The sequence below is a fragment of the Cibotium barometz genome, chromosome 56 (genome assembly GCF_041138505.1).
Source record: "Cibotium barometz isolate CiBa-2024 chromosome 56, ASM4113850v1, whole genome shotgun sequence".
NCBI classification, from domain to species: Eukaryota; Viridiplantae; Streptophyta; class Polypodiopsida; order Cyatheales; family Cibotiaceae; genus Cibotium; species Cibotium barometz.
In genome coordinates this window covers 23,202,696-23,217,338 of record NC_141101.1, presented here as the reverse complement: position 1 = coordinate 23,217,338, position 14,643 = coordinate 23,202,696, and positions in this window count along the sequence as shown.

Below are 14,643 nucleotides of genomic sequence, written 5' to 3'. Positions count from 1 at the left end.
GATGTCTTGTGTAGCAAGGTCGGCCGAGGTCTTGACCAGTCTCGGTTTGATTTCAATGGTGAGCTTCCGGTACGGTGGATGAGGGACCAAGGAAGCGCCTATGGGTGAAGTGCTAGTAGGTGACCTGCGAAGGATCCTAGAAGGTGCTAACCATATGATGCTCGGGCTCTGGGTCATCGAAGATACCCACACGTACATCGATGGCACAGAAGTGGTAAAGCTGTTTACGCCCTTATAGGGTGCCACACTTCCACCCGCACACGCATATAAACACACCAGAACACCACCCAAGTTGCATGAACAAGATTTATATTTTAGAACAGATCCTTAACTTTACAGAATTGTATATTTCAAACACCAGCCCCACTGCTAATCAACAGAAAGCAATACCCCTGGTCTGAAACTCCAGGAGATAGAAATCCACAAAAACCACACACACACCCTCTCTCTCTGGCTCTCTGTGCTGATCCTCTGCTAGCCACTTCCTCTGTAATGCTACCGGCCCTACCAGCCCAGACACGATCACTTGAGCAGCATCCTCCTTTTCCACAAGGTGGCCACTCCCCTGCACTCTTCACTTTTGCAACTCCTTGTTGCCAGTTTTTTACCCTTGCCTCTCACAGTCGTGTGGCGACCTCCAGCACTTTCCCTCTTCACCTGTCTCTGTAAACTGCCTCTCAGAATCACCCACCAGCCTCTGGTTATCTGCAACGCCTCAGCAAGCGGTCTTTTTACCCTTGGCGGCCACCACTCACGCTGTCCGTCTGCTGCAGCACTTCCGACTGCGCCCAGCTGGACCACCTCTCTGCTATCACCTGTACCTGTGGCTACACATGCCCCAGCTTGTCAGCGTCCGAGAGGCCCCCAGCTCTCCACACGGCGAACACTTCGAACCCGCACTTACCAGCCGACTCAACTTCTTCGCCAACCTTCCACCGCCTGCGCTGGCAGCAGCGTTTACAGCCATGTGGCCTTCCAATAAATTGGCCACGTTTATATCATTTATTTTATTTTCCATGGCCTAAAGATGGCCACATAATTCTTTTCACACTAAAGCTCCAGCATACTATCCACACCAATATTAATTGCTCCCCATGCCTTCATACACTTCAAACACAACCCATGATGCTCGCTCATTTTCTTTGACGCGCACACATTTCAAGGCGACCGAGGAGCTGAAATGAATCCCAGCGAACCTCCAGTAGACCACGTCCGGACAGGCCTGTACATGCTCACATCAAAACCATCTACTTTCTACACTTGGCAATGCTCTCAAAAGCAAAACCTTCACACACGCCATGCACACGTATGTACACATTACCAATTCCTATTTTGTCCACACAACGTCGAGGAAGATATTGGAACAAGGAGTAAGAGTTGTTTTCTGAATTTGGGCATAGATCTGGTTGATTGACCTTGCTGGTTCTCAACAGATGAGTCCTTTTATATGGATCAGTTGGTTGATCTTGCTGATCTTCAATGGAGATTCTATTTTGATTTTTATAATTGTATATATTACCGAGTACTATGAGCTAGGAGCTATCGAAATGGCCCCTGAGTGGATAGGTGGTGAACGTTTTGGTTGCCAATGATGCCATAGGTACATCGATGAAGGAATGATTGGAAATTAGGATTCCACCGGATATTTTGGAGGATTATAATCAGTGACACTATGTCTTCATTAAATGATTGTTTTAAAGACAGTTGAATATGTGGAAAAGGCAATTTTATTTTGGGTGTGTAAGTGGTGTGACTAGTTTTAAGTTGCATGAATATCCCGCTAGGGGGCCTGAGAACTCTTTTCCCTGGTACCCGGGACAAAACCTAACCAAATTCCTCATTGGATCCCATCACTACAGTGGTTGGGCGGTTGGCTAACCCATGGGACTAGATGGGGTTAGGTTGGAGGACTGATGGATCCCTAAAATGAGACTCAATTCTGTTATGGTACAATAGATGAAGTAAATCCCAGATAAAAATTGTTCTATGATGGAAAAGAATCAATGGCTGTGCCTCTCAATGAAGAAAAAGAGCGTTGGTCTCTTTGATCCAAGTGTAAGTTTCTTGCTTGATGTGATCGAGTGTCTTTACAAGTTTGGTCGCATCGGTTTGGTTAGTAATGACCTTGACTACGTTAGAATAAAATTATCCTAGAGGAATCGCCCGTGCTTTCTGGGTGAGGGAAGTTTTTTCGGGTTCAGTTTTCGAAGCACTAAGGGGTTAGTCTCTTGTCCGGATATCCGTGGGCGAGGCCTCGAGTGAGGGATCGTGCCGCCTGCAAGAAGTGCTACTTCCACTGCTAGCACACCCGAATCCGTTGTGAAGAGGGGGCATGGATCTTTCAGTTGGTATCAGAGCGAATCGGCTAAAGTGGATAAATTGAGAAGCCAAAAATGTCATAAATTTATGAAGTAGCAGAAGTAAAAGGTTGAAATTGTGTGATGAAATTCATACAAATTGATATTCAGAATGAAATTCATAAATTGATAATTGGGTCTTCAAATAGAAGTAATGCAATTGTATGAAATCCTTGACTTGCGTGAGGCCTAGACATGATGGTATTTACCTTATAGTTCCAAGGACTGTGACTACCGATATATATTGAGGGTATAACTGCAGCTCTTACTGGCAGTATATACGAGTAAATCTAAGATCTTGAAATTATAAGCAAAAATGCTATCCAAATGATGAATTTGAATGTGGCCGATATGATCTTAAAATTCTGGTTGAGAATTGATGAGTTGATTTGGATTCTAATTGAAAAATGATGATTCTTGAATTTTGATTGAAAAGCGATAAGTTGAACAAAGCCACAATGAGGATGAATGGGACGAATCCCAGTGTTGATTGATAATAACTGGAATGATGATGACTTCAGTAAATCACTATGAGATTAGTGGATTGTGCTGACAGATCGCTAGCGTTAACACTTGACCCAATGGATCAAGTTAAGGGATGACAAATTAAAAATCTGTATAATTGAAATTCCCATGGAGGACTGTTCAGATGGAAATTTTGGTCTAATGGACCATTATTATGTAAAAGATATCAATGATATGTTCTGAATGAATTGTTGTCTGATAATAAGTTTTATATGAGTATCTTTATCCCATGATTCTGTGGGGAGCTGACCAATCTAAAGAACCCCAGAATCAATTGGATCTAAAATCGGATTTGAATTAAAAATAAAGGGACGTAACAAGAGTTTTCGTATTGATAGGATCTTGGATCAAGGTCGTCATGGTAGAAATGATAACCCCCAACTCGATGAGGAAGAGCTCGACTTGGATGTTTGTAAAACTCTTCATAGATCGTAGCCTGGACCTTTCAAGGGTGGTGAAGGGGAAAACTTGGGCGAGGCTGTGGAGAAGTGGATCGAAGCAATGGAAGAGTACTTCGATGTCATCGGGTACAATGAGAAGAGAAAAATGGCTCTTGCAAGGCTAAAGATAGTAGAATTAGCCAAAGTGGCATGGAGAAACCAGTGCAATGAGACAAACCATTTGGATCAGAATACCGAGACATGGAATGATCTCAAATTTTACCTAAGGACGAGGTTCTGTCCTCCCGGGATTTTGGAAACAAATATGAACTAATTCTTAGAGTTAACCCAAGGGAGAAGAACTATTGAAGTATATCACGAAGTGTTCGCTCTCCTCCTCAAATACTTGCCACCGCTGGATGAAGAACAGCTGATGGGGCCAAGTTCATTTTGGGACTGAACGAGCCATTGAATATCTTGGTGATGAATGCCAAGCCAGTTTCCATGGCCGAAGCAGTGCGGATGCCAAAGGATTTCGCCAAGGCCTTTGATATCAAGGTCTCACCGAAGCCAGAGCACCATCACCTTTCAAAAGGTTTTTAGTTCCAGAAGGTGATTCCATCCTTCCACTGCCTAAGAGATATCAGGGTCAAGCCCAGGATATGGGGAGTTCCAGAATGGAAGAAATGTCCTTTTTGTTGGAGCTATATATAGCTAGCCCTAACTCACTCTAGGTCTTGTCTATAAATGTGTGACTTGTGACTAATATGATTCATTCTTGTGGAGCGTATGTGGTGTATCTTGTCTCGTCTCTCTCTCTCTCTCTCTCAACATGGTATCAGAGCGATTCTAATCATAAGGTAAGCATCTACATCTTGTTCAATTTATGATTATAATTTCATGTCTTACAAGATTGGTCTTTGGTAACAGTTTTGTGTAAGGTTGATTGGTTCTTTGATTATATGCTGCCTACATGATTTTATAGCTCCACTTGTTGTAATTAGAATTGTTTCTTAATTGCATCCTTAAAACAAAAACCAGTTGTACAGTGCTGGTGAATCCTATCAAAACGGTCTGTCAATCGAAGTTCTGAGTCAAAAGTTAAAACAGTTCAAAACTGCATCTAAAATAGTAAAACAGGTTCTTTGTGAGAGCAAACAAGTAGTTGTCTCCTGAGTCGTAAGTAGGATTTGATCGTCAAAGCTTTCCATGAAAGCTTCACACGAATGCTTGCTGTACAAGCTACAATTAGATACAAAACTTGCCGTGCAAGTTGCGTCATTAAGCGGTGCTTTTTCTTATTATTATTTTCATCTTTTATGGACCTCTAAGTTTGCTTACGTGCATGAGACACGCGTCTCCACTTTTAGAGTTCTAATTTTGGTTCACGTTCTATTCCTTACATGATCACTTTATGCTTGTCGTCTGGTGCATGCCTATTTTTGGCTATGTTTCTCATATCTCGTACATGGTCTGCAAGTTGTGCGATCTTATCTTGTACGTGTTCTCACAACCCGACATGGCAAACACCATACTTGTTAACGGATTTCCTTCTGTGGGCAGCGTTTTGTTCCTCTTTTCCAAGGCCAAGGATTTCCTGGTTGGAAATCCAAGATGCTATTAATTTTGAAAGGAGACGAATCGGCAAATATTGTTCTTGGTATTCTTGCATGCCCTCCTCAACCTATTGATCCACTTCAGAATGATGTTATTATTACCAAAGGTCCTATTTTTGAATAGTGAAAAATTGATCATGCACACAGGATTCGCTGCTCATCCAGTATATACTTTCTGCCCTTAACGATTCACTCATGCTAGATGTTTATCTGTTATCCACATCATATGCTATATGGGACTATCTTATCACTATGTTTGAGAAGTGTAAGATCCCTGTTCCCACCGAGCAACGGATTTGGGGTACTGGCAGCGGAAGTAGCGCTTCTCGCGCGGGACAGGGGTCCCACACTCGGGGCCTCGCCCACGGATATCCGGATAAGAGACTAATCCGTCGGTTGTTCCAAAACCGAACCCGGAAAAACTTTCTTAACCGGAAGCACGGGCGATTCCACCAGGATAACTTTTTACTCTAACGTAGTCAAGATCATTTCTGATCGAGATGATCCAATTACATCTATAAGATACTTAGTCAGTTCAAGGAAGGAACTTGCACTTGGATCATTGGGATCAACGCTTTTTTCCCCATTCAAGAGGCACAGCCGTTGATTCCTATCCATAGAACAGTTACTGTCCGGGATTTTTTTTTTTCTATCGTAAAAACAAAAGTTTGAGTCTCGATTTACGGATCCATCAGTCCAGCCTAACCCCATCCAATCCCATGGGTTAGCCAACCGCCCAACCACTGTAGTGATGGGATCCAATTAAAAATTTGGTTAGGTTTTGTCCCGGGTACCAAGGAAAAGAGTTCCAAGGCCCCCTAGCCGGATGTTCATGCAAAATAAAATTAGTCACACCACTCACACACCCAATATGAAATTGCCTTTTTTCAACCAGATTCAACCAGTTTAAAACAATCCTTTAATAAAACCATAGTATCATTGATCACCATCTTCCAATTTATCCAATTGATTCTTAATTTCCCATCATTCCTTCATCAGAGTATCTATGGCATCATTGGCAACTAGAACGCTCAGGAGCCGTTTCGATAGTTCCTAGCCCATAATACTTGGCAATATAATCACTTAACAAGATGGACTCTCGTTGAAGATCAGCAAGATCAACCAACAGATCCATATAAGGAGCCATGGACTCATCCATTGAAGACCAGCAAGGTCAATCAACCAGATCCATGCTCGATTTCAGAAAACAACTCCAACTCTGTTCCAATATCTTCCTCGACGCACGCGTGGGTATCCTAGGCAACCCAGAGCCCGAGCACCGTATGGTCAGCACCCTCTAGGATCCTTCGCAGGTAACCTAGCGCTTCACGCATAGGCCGCTTCCTTGGCCCCTCATCCACCGTACCGGAAGCTCACCATTTTAATCGCACCGAGGCTGGTCAAGACCTCGGCCGACCTTGCTACGCGAGACGTCCTTCATTGACTCCCCGTCAGCAGTTGCAACTTTCTCATCACGACCTTAATCACAAGACGGTCAAAATGCTCCCCCCAGCATTCTTGACATAAAACAATCATTTACAAACAGCATTTACAAACAGCATTTACAAACAGTTTACAATACAATTTCTATTTTAACTTTCATTTTTCCACATTATCCCTCCTCAATCTACAATACTTATTCCATATTCCATTTATATGTATACTCATCCCATCACCTCATTTCCATCTCATCACTTCAGATTCCCTCACATCACAATCGTATATTCACATCCATACATCCACAACTATATGCGTGCATTCACATCTACATGCATACATCTACATCCCTATGCATACATCCACATCCACATTCTCATTCACCTCCATACATCTACATCTACATGCATACATCCACTCCACATTCACATCCACATCTATACATCTACATCTACATGCATACATCCACCTCTACATCCACATCTACGTCTATACACCTACATCTACATGCATACATCCACATCTCCATTCACATCTACATCTACGTATACATCCACATCTCCATTCCCATCTACATCTATACATCTACATCTACATGTATACATCCATATCTCTATTCACATCTACATCTATACATCTACATCTACATATATACATCCACATCTCCATTCTCATCTACATCTATACATCTACATCTTCATGCATCCACTCACCTCCACATCCACATCTACATCTATACATCTACATCTACATGTATACATTCACATCTCTATTCACATCTACATCTATACATCTACATCTACATGTATACATCCACATCTCCATTCTCACCTACACCTATACATCTACATCTACATGCATCCACCCACCTCCACATCTACATCTACATCTATACATCTACATCTACATGCATACATCCATCTCCACATTCACACTCACATCCATACCTCTACATCTACATGCAAACATCCATATCTCCATGCATAATAATATTCTTTTAATTAATCTAGGATGATAGTTCCTAGGATATGGTAGGAAGTCCTCTTTTTATGCTTTGAATGAATTTATTTTATGCGTGATTTCTATAAAAATTTTGCCATAGCTCCGCTACTATGACTGATAAATCTCAATTTTTTTTCTAAGGGATAAAGCTCATTATTAAAGAAATAATTAGAATGGTCTCTAATTGGATCATCAATCCATAATGGTCTCTAATTGGATCATTAAGAAAACAATTAGAATGGTCTCTAATTGGGTCATTAAGAAAACAATTAGAATGGTCTCTAATTGGGTCATCAATCCATAATGGATTGAATCATCAATGTGCATAAACTAAAAGCATAGCAAAAGCCATTAATTTGGCCTCAAGCATAGCTTAATCTTGGATTAAGGAAAAGCTTTATGAAAAGCTTCATTTGGATTGAGAATGGGTCATGAGTATGACCATTTCTTGAGTGAGAGAGAGAAATTATAAAAACCATTAGAATTTAAATATAAGTGGAAATTAACTTCTATAGCATTTATTAAATTATGTAACTCTTCACTACTATTCACCAATTTACTTCAATAGCATTTAAAAAAACCATACCAATTAAACTTCACAAGCTTGAGAGGGGTTGAGAAGAGAGAATCATTGAGAAATCATAGAAAAGATCAAAATTCAATATACTTACCTTATGATTTGCTTGATTCTTTATTCACGGTAGAGGCCCCCAACCAATCAATTGGTTTAGTGTATTGATGGAGCCACCAATGGGGATTGAAGAAAGAGAGAAGTATCAAAAACTAGTGAATTATTAAAGAATTCACAGTTCTTGACTTAGGTAGAGTAGAGTAACAATGCCTAAGACACTCTATATTTTGGCTTAGGTGGAGTAGAGTAATAAAGCATAAGACTCTATCTAATTTGGCTTAGGTGGAGTAGAGTAACAAGCATAAGAGACTATATATTTTGGCTTAGGTGGAGTAGAGTAACAAAGCATAAGAAACTATATGTTTTGGCTTAGGTAGAGTAGAGTAACAAGGCATAAGAGACTATGTTTTTTTCAACAAGGGGAGGCTTCTATTTATAGGAAAATTTGAGCTCCTAACCAAACAAACTGATGCTAGAATTTTCCAAGTCAGTTTGGTCACTTTTTGACCATTTTTAGGTCAGTTAAGCTAACTTTTTGGAACTAGACTTGAATGAGGAGAGAGGAGAGATGAAATATCTCAATTTTTATGAGTTTAAAACTCATTCAAGCATGTGAAATATGCACCTCCTTTAAAGAATTCCCCTTCCTTACATATGTGTCATAGTTTTTTTTTACTAATAAGCCTTGTACATTTTCAACTCTTCATCTTATGTGAAATATGCACCTCCTTTAAAGAACTCCCCTTCCTTACATATGTGTTTATTTACTAATAAACCTTGTACATTTTCAACTCTTCATCTTATGTGAAATATGCACCTCCTTTAAAGAACTCCCCTTCCTTACATATGTGTTTATTTACTAATAAACCTTGTACATTTTCAACTCTTCATCTTATGTGAAATATGCACCTCCTTTAAAGAACTCCCCTTCCTTACATATGTGTTTATTTACTAATAAACCTTGTACATTTTCAACTCTTCATCTTATGTGAAATATGCACCTCCTTTAAAGAACTCCCCTTCCTTACATATGTGTGTATTTACTAATAAACCTTGTACATTTTCAACTCTTCATCTTATGTGAAATATGCACCTCCTTTAAAGAACTCCCCTTCCTTACATATGTGTTTATTTACTAATAAACCTTGTACATTTTCAACTCTTCATCTTATGTGAGCATTTACTCATTTTTGGGTATCTTCTTTTACAATTTGGATTTATCTCCTCCCTACACATGGATTGATGCTATTGGCCCATAGGAACCTTAATTGGACCATAGTCTAAAGTTTTCTAAAAATCTAGACCCTTAGACTAAGGTTCTTTATACCTATTTCCAATTAATTCCAATTGCACATTGGAAAATTCTTTTTAAATTTCTGTTTCAGGGGAACTCATCTGAATTATAAGAGATATTTTTCTATCCAAAAATATTCAAAATCTGAATATTCTCTCTCTAGAATATTTTTCTCTCTCTAAGCTAAAACAGTTAGAAACAAGGTCTTTATATTTCTGAAGAGGGATTGATTACAGGGGAAGATACTAGACATCAAAAAGGGGTTGGGAGAGGAATCTTACATTCTACCCCACTTAAAAAACGCGAGATGTCCTCATCTCGCAGGTGGAGTATGCTCTCTTTCATCATCTTTTTCTTCTTCAATCACATTCAACGTTACGCCTTGGAAGTGGATGGTCGATTTTTCCCTGGTATTCTGCTGGATTATGGATGACTTGAGAATTGTCGTTTAAGCCCTTGGTATTTTTTTATTTTTATTTTTTTTCAATTGCAGTAAGGATCTGCCCTTCTTTCCTCTTCTACTTCTTCTGCAATTGTGACTGCTCTGGCTGCTGCAGTCTGAGGTGGAATTCTTTCTCTTTGGTTGCCCCTATTCTGGAAAGGAGTTCTGAGGTTACTCTGGGTAGAGCCAGATGGTTGATTTGGAGTTCTTCTGGGGTTATCCTGGCTTGGGTGAGACGGACCCTGATTAGACTGGTATGAAGGAATTGGTCTCTGAATTCGGGGTCCTAGACTTCCATGTCCCCTTGACATGGCAGGAGTTGGGCAGTCTTTTAACTGATGACCAAAACCTTGGCATCCAAAACACCGGTTCTCACTTCTGGTCTCATTGTTCTGCATCCTTAAAATAGATGGTCCTCCTGAGAAAGTATTCTGGGGGAAGGATCTTCCTTCACTTTGGAATCTTCCTGCATCTTGATTTTGAATTGGTCCTTGCTGCCTCTTTGGGGGTGGAAAGTTTGAAGTACCTTCCTGGGCTTGGAATCTTTTAAAGTTAGAGGGTGCAGGCTTTGGCGGGACCTTTACTACAAAGGCCTTGGCAAAATCCTTTGCTATTTTTACTGCTTCAGCCATGGACACTGGTTTGGCATTTTTGACCAATGTGTCTAAGGGTTCGTTCATTCCCCGAATGAACCTGGCCATGAGCTGTTCTTCGTCTAGAGGTGGTGAGTATTTGAGTAGAAGAGCAAAGGCTTGGTGATATTCTTCAATGGTTTTGTTCTCCTGCTTTAGTTCTAAAAATTCGTTCATTTTGGTTTCCAAAAATCCAGGGGGACAAAATCTCTTTCTCAAATAGGTTTTTAGGTCATTCCAAGATTGAGTATTCTATTCAGACGGTTGGTGTCACAGTGGTTCCTCCATGCTACCCTGGCTGTTTCCACTATTTTCAACCGGCCAAGAGCCATTTTGCTCAGCTCATTATAACCTGTGACGTCAAAATACTCTTCCATGGCTTCCACCCATTTCTCCACAGTCTCACCCAGGTTCTCCCCTTCTCCTTTGAAGGGTCCTGGCTGAGTCCTATGAAGAGCCTTGCGAACATCAGGGTCAAGTTCGTTATCTTCAAGGATAGGGTCTGGTTGCTGCTGACGGCTACGGTTTCCTCGTCTCATGATTCTGTCAAAATTTATATATTAGAGAGAGAATAGTTATAAGATCAGAAGGGAGATTCTTATTTTTGAATACTTCAATAACTGGGGAGAAATTTTACATTCTACCCCACTTAAAAAAGTGCGAGATGTCCTCATCTCGCAAGGTAGAGGATAACTCTTTTTCTTAAGATCCAATTTTTATTCTGGGGTTGCTTATATTCTGGTCAACCCAACAGAACACTGGGATAAATATCCCTTATATAGAACTCATCATTAAATAACAATTCATTCAGATTATATCATTCATATCTTTAACATGATAATGGTCCATTAGACCGAAAAGTTTCCTTCGGAACATTCCTCCACACGAAAATTTCAGTCAAGCAAGTTCTCAATTTGACATCCCTTAACTTGATCTACCGGTCAAGTATTAACAGTAGCAATCTGACAGCACAACCCACTAATCTCATGGTGATTTTCTGAATTCGTTATCATCATTCTAGTTATGAATATCATCACAGGGACTTGTCCCATTCCCCCTCATTGTGGTTTCATTATATTTCAACTAATTTTTAAAAATCAACATTTTTCAATCAGCATTTTCAATCAGAATCCAAATCAATTCATTCATTCTCAAACAGAATTAAAAATCATATCAATCACATTCGAAATCATCATCTAGATAGCATTAACGCTTATAATTTCAAGTCTTAGATTTACTCGTATATATTGTCAGTAAAGAGCTGCAGTATACTCTCGGTATATACGGGTAGTCACGGCCCTTGGAATTATAAGGTAAATACTATCATGTCTAGGCCTCAAGCAAGTCAGGGTTTCTATATAATTGCGGTACTTCCATCTGAAGACCCAATTACCAAAATTACGAATATCAAATTGTATGAATTATATCACACAATATTAACCTTTTTGTGTTTCTTGATAAATTTTTGACATATTTGTCTTCTCAGTTGATCTTTATTAACCAAATGCTCTGATACCAACTGTAAGATCCCTGTTCCCACCGAGCAACGGATTTGGGGTACTGGCAGCGGAAGTAGCGCTTCTCGCGCGGGACAGGGGTCCCACACTCGGGGCCTCGCCCACGGATATCCGGATAAGAGACTAATCCGTCGGTTGTTCCAAAACCGAACCCGGAAAAACTTTCTTAACCGGAAGCACGGGCGATTCCACCAGGATAACTTTTTACTCTAACGTAGTCAAGATCATTTCTGATCGAGATGATCCAATTACATCTATAAGATACTTAGTCAGTTCAAGGAAGGAACTTGCACTTGGATCATTGGGATCAACGCTTTTTTCCCCATTCAAGAGGCACAGCCGTTGATTCCTATCCATAGAACAGTTACTGTCCGGGATTTTTTTTTTCTATCGTAAAAACAAAAGTTTGAGTCTCGATTTACGGATCCATCAGTCCAGCCTAACCCCATCCAATCCCATGGGTTAGCCAACCGCCCAACCACTGTAGTGATGGGATCCAATTAAAAATTTGGTTAGGTTTTGTCCCGGGTACCAAGGAAAAGAGTTCCAAGGTCCCCTAGCCGGATGTTCATGCAAAATAAAATTAGTCACACCACTCACACACCCAATATGAAATTGCCTTTTTTCAACCAGATTCAACCAGTTTAAAACAATCCTTTAATAAAACCATAGTATCATTGATCACCATCTTCCAATTTATCCAATTGATTCTTAATTTCCCATCATTCCTTCATCAGAGTATCTATGGCATCATTGGCAACTAGAACGCTCAGGAGCCGTTTCGATAGTTCCTAGCCCATAATACTTGGCAATATAATCACTTAACAAGATGGACTCTCGTTGAAGATCAGCAAGATCAACCAACAGATCCATATAAGGAGCCATGGACTCATCCATTGAAGACCAGCAAGGTCAATCAACCAGATCCATGCTCGATTTCAGAAAACAACTCCAACTCTGTTCCAATATCTTCCTCGACGCACGCGTGGGTATCCTAGGCAACCCAGAGCCCGAGCACCGTATGGTCAGCACCCTCTAGGATCCTTCGCAGGTAACCTAGCGCTTCATGCATAGGCCGCTTCCTTGGCCCCTCATCCACCGTACCGGAAGCTCACCATTTTAATCGCACCGAGGCTGGTCAAGACCTCGGCCGACCTTGCTACGCGAGACGTCCTTCATTGACTCCCCGTCAGCAGTTGCAACTTTCTCATCACGACCTTAATCACAAGACGGTCAAAATGCTCCCCCCAGAATTCTTGACATAAAACAATCATTTACAAACAGCATTTACAAACAGCATTTACAAACAGTTTACAATACAATTTCTATTTTAACTTTCATTTTTCCACATTATCCCTCCTCAATCTACAATACTTATTCCATATTCCATTTATATGTATACTCATCCCATCACCTCATTTCCATCTCATCACTTCAGATTCCCTCACATCACAATCGTATATTCACATCCATACATCCACAACTATATGCGTGCATTCACATCTACATGCATACATCTACATCCCTATGCATACATCCACATCCACATTCTCATTCACCTCCATACATCTACATCTACATGCATACATCCACTCCACATTCACATCCACATCTATACATCTACATCTACATGCATACATCCACCTCTACATCCACATCTACGTCTATACACCTACATCTACATGCATACATCCACATCTCCATTCACATCTACATCTACGTATACATCCACATCTCCATTCCCATCTACATCTATACATCTACATCTACATGTATACATCCATATCTCTATTCACATCTACATCTATACATCTACATCTACATATATACATCCACATCTCCATTCTCATCTACATCTATACATCTACATCTTCATGCATCCACCCACCTCCACATCCACATCTACATCTATACATCTACATCTACATGTATACATTCACATCTCTATTCACATCTACATGTATACATCTACATCTACATGTATACATCCACATCTCCATTCTCACCTACACCTATACATCTACATCTACATGCATCCACCCACCTCCACATCTACATCTACATCTATACATCTACATCTACATGCATACATCCATCTCCACATTCACACTCACATCCATACCTCTACATCTACATGCAAACATCCATATCTCCATGCATAATAATATTCTTTTAATTAATCTAGGATGATAGTTCCTAGGATATGGTAGGAAGTCCTCTTTTTATGCTTTGAATGAATTTATTTTATGCGTGATTTCTATAAAAATTTTGCCATAGCTCCGCTACTATGACTGATAAATCTCAATTTTTTTTCTAAGGGATAAAGCTCATTATTAAAGAAATAATTAGAATGGTCTCTAATTGGATCATCAATCCATAATGGTCTCTAATTGGATCATTAAGAAAACAATTAGAATGGTCTCTAATTGGGTCATTAAGAAAACAATTAGAATGGTCTCTAATTGGGTCATCAATCCATAATGGATTGAATCATCAATGTGCATAAACTAAAAGCATAGCAAAAGCCATTAATTTGGCCTCAAGCATAGCTTAATCTTGGATTAAGGAAAAGCTTTATGAAAAGCTTCATTTGGATTGAGAATGGGTCATGAGTATGACCATTTCTTGAGTGAGAGAGAGAAATTATAAAAACCATTAGAATTTAAATATAAGTGGAAATTAACTTCTATAGCATTTATTAAATTATGTAACTCTTCACTACTATTCACCAATTTACTTCAATAGCATTTAAAAAAACCATACCAATTAAACTTCACAAGCTTGAGAGGGGTTGAGAAGAGAGAATCATT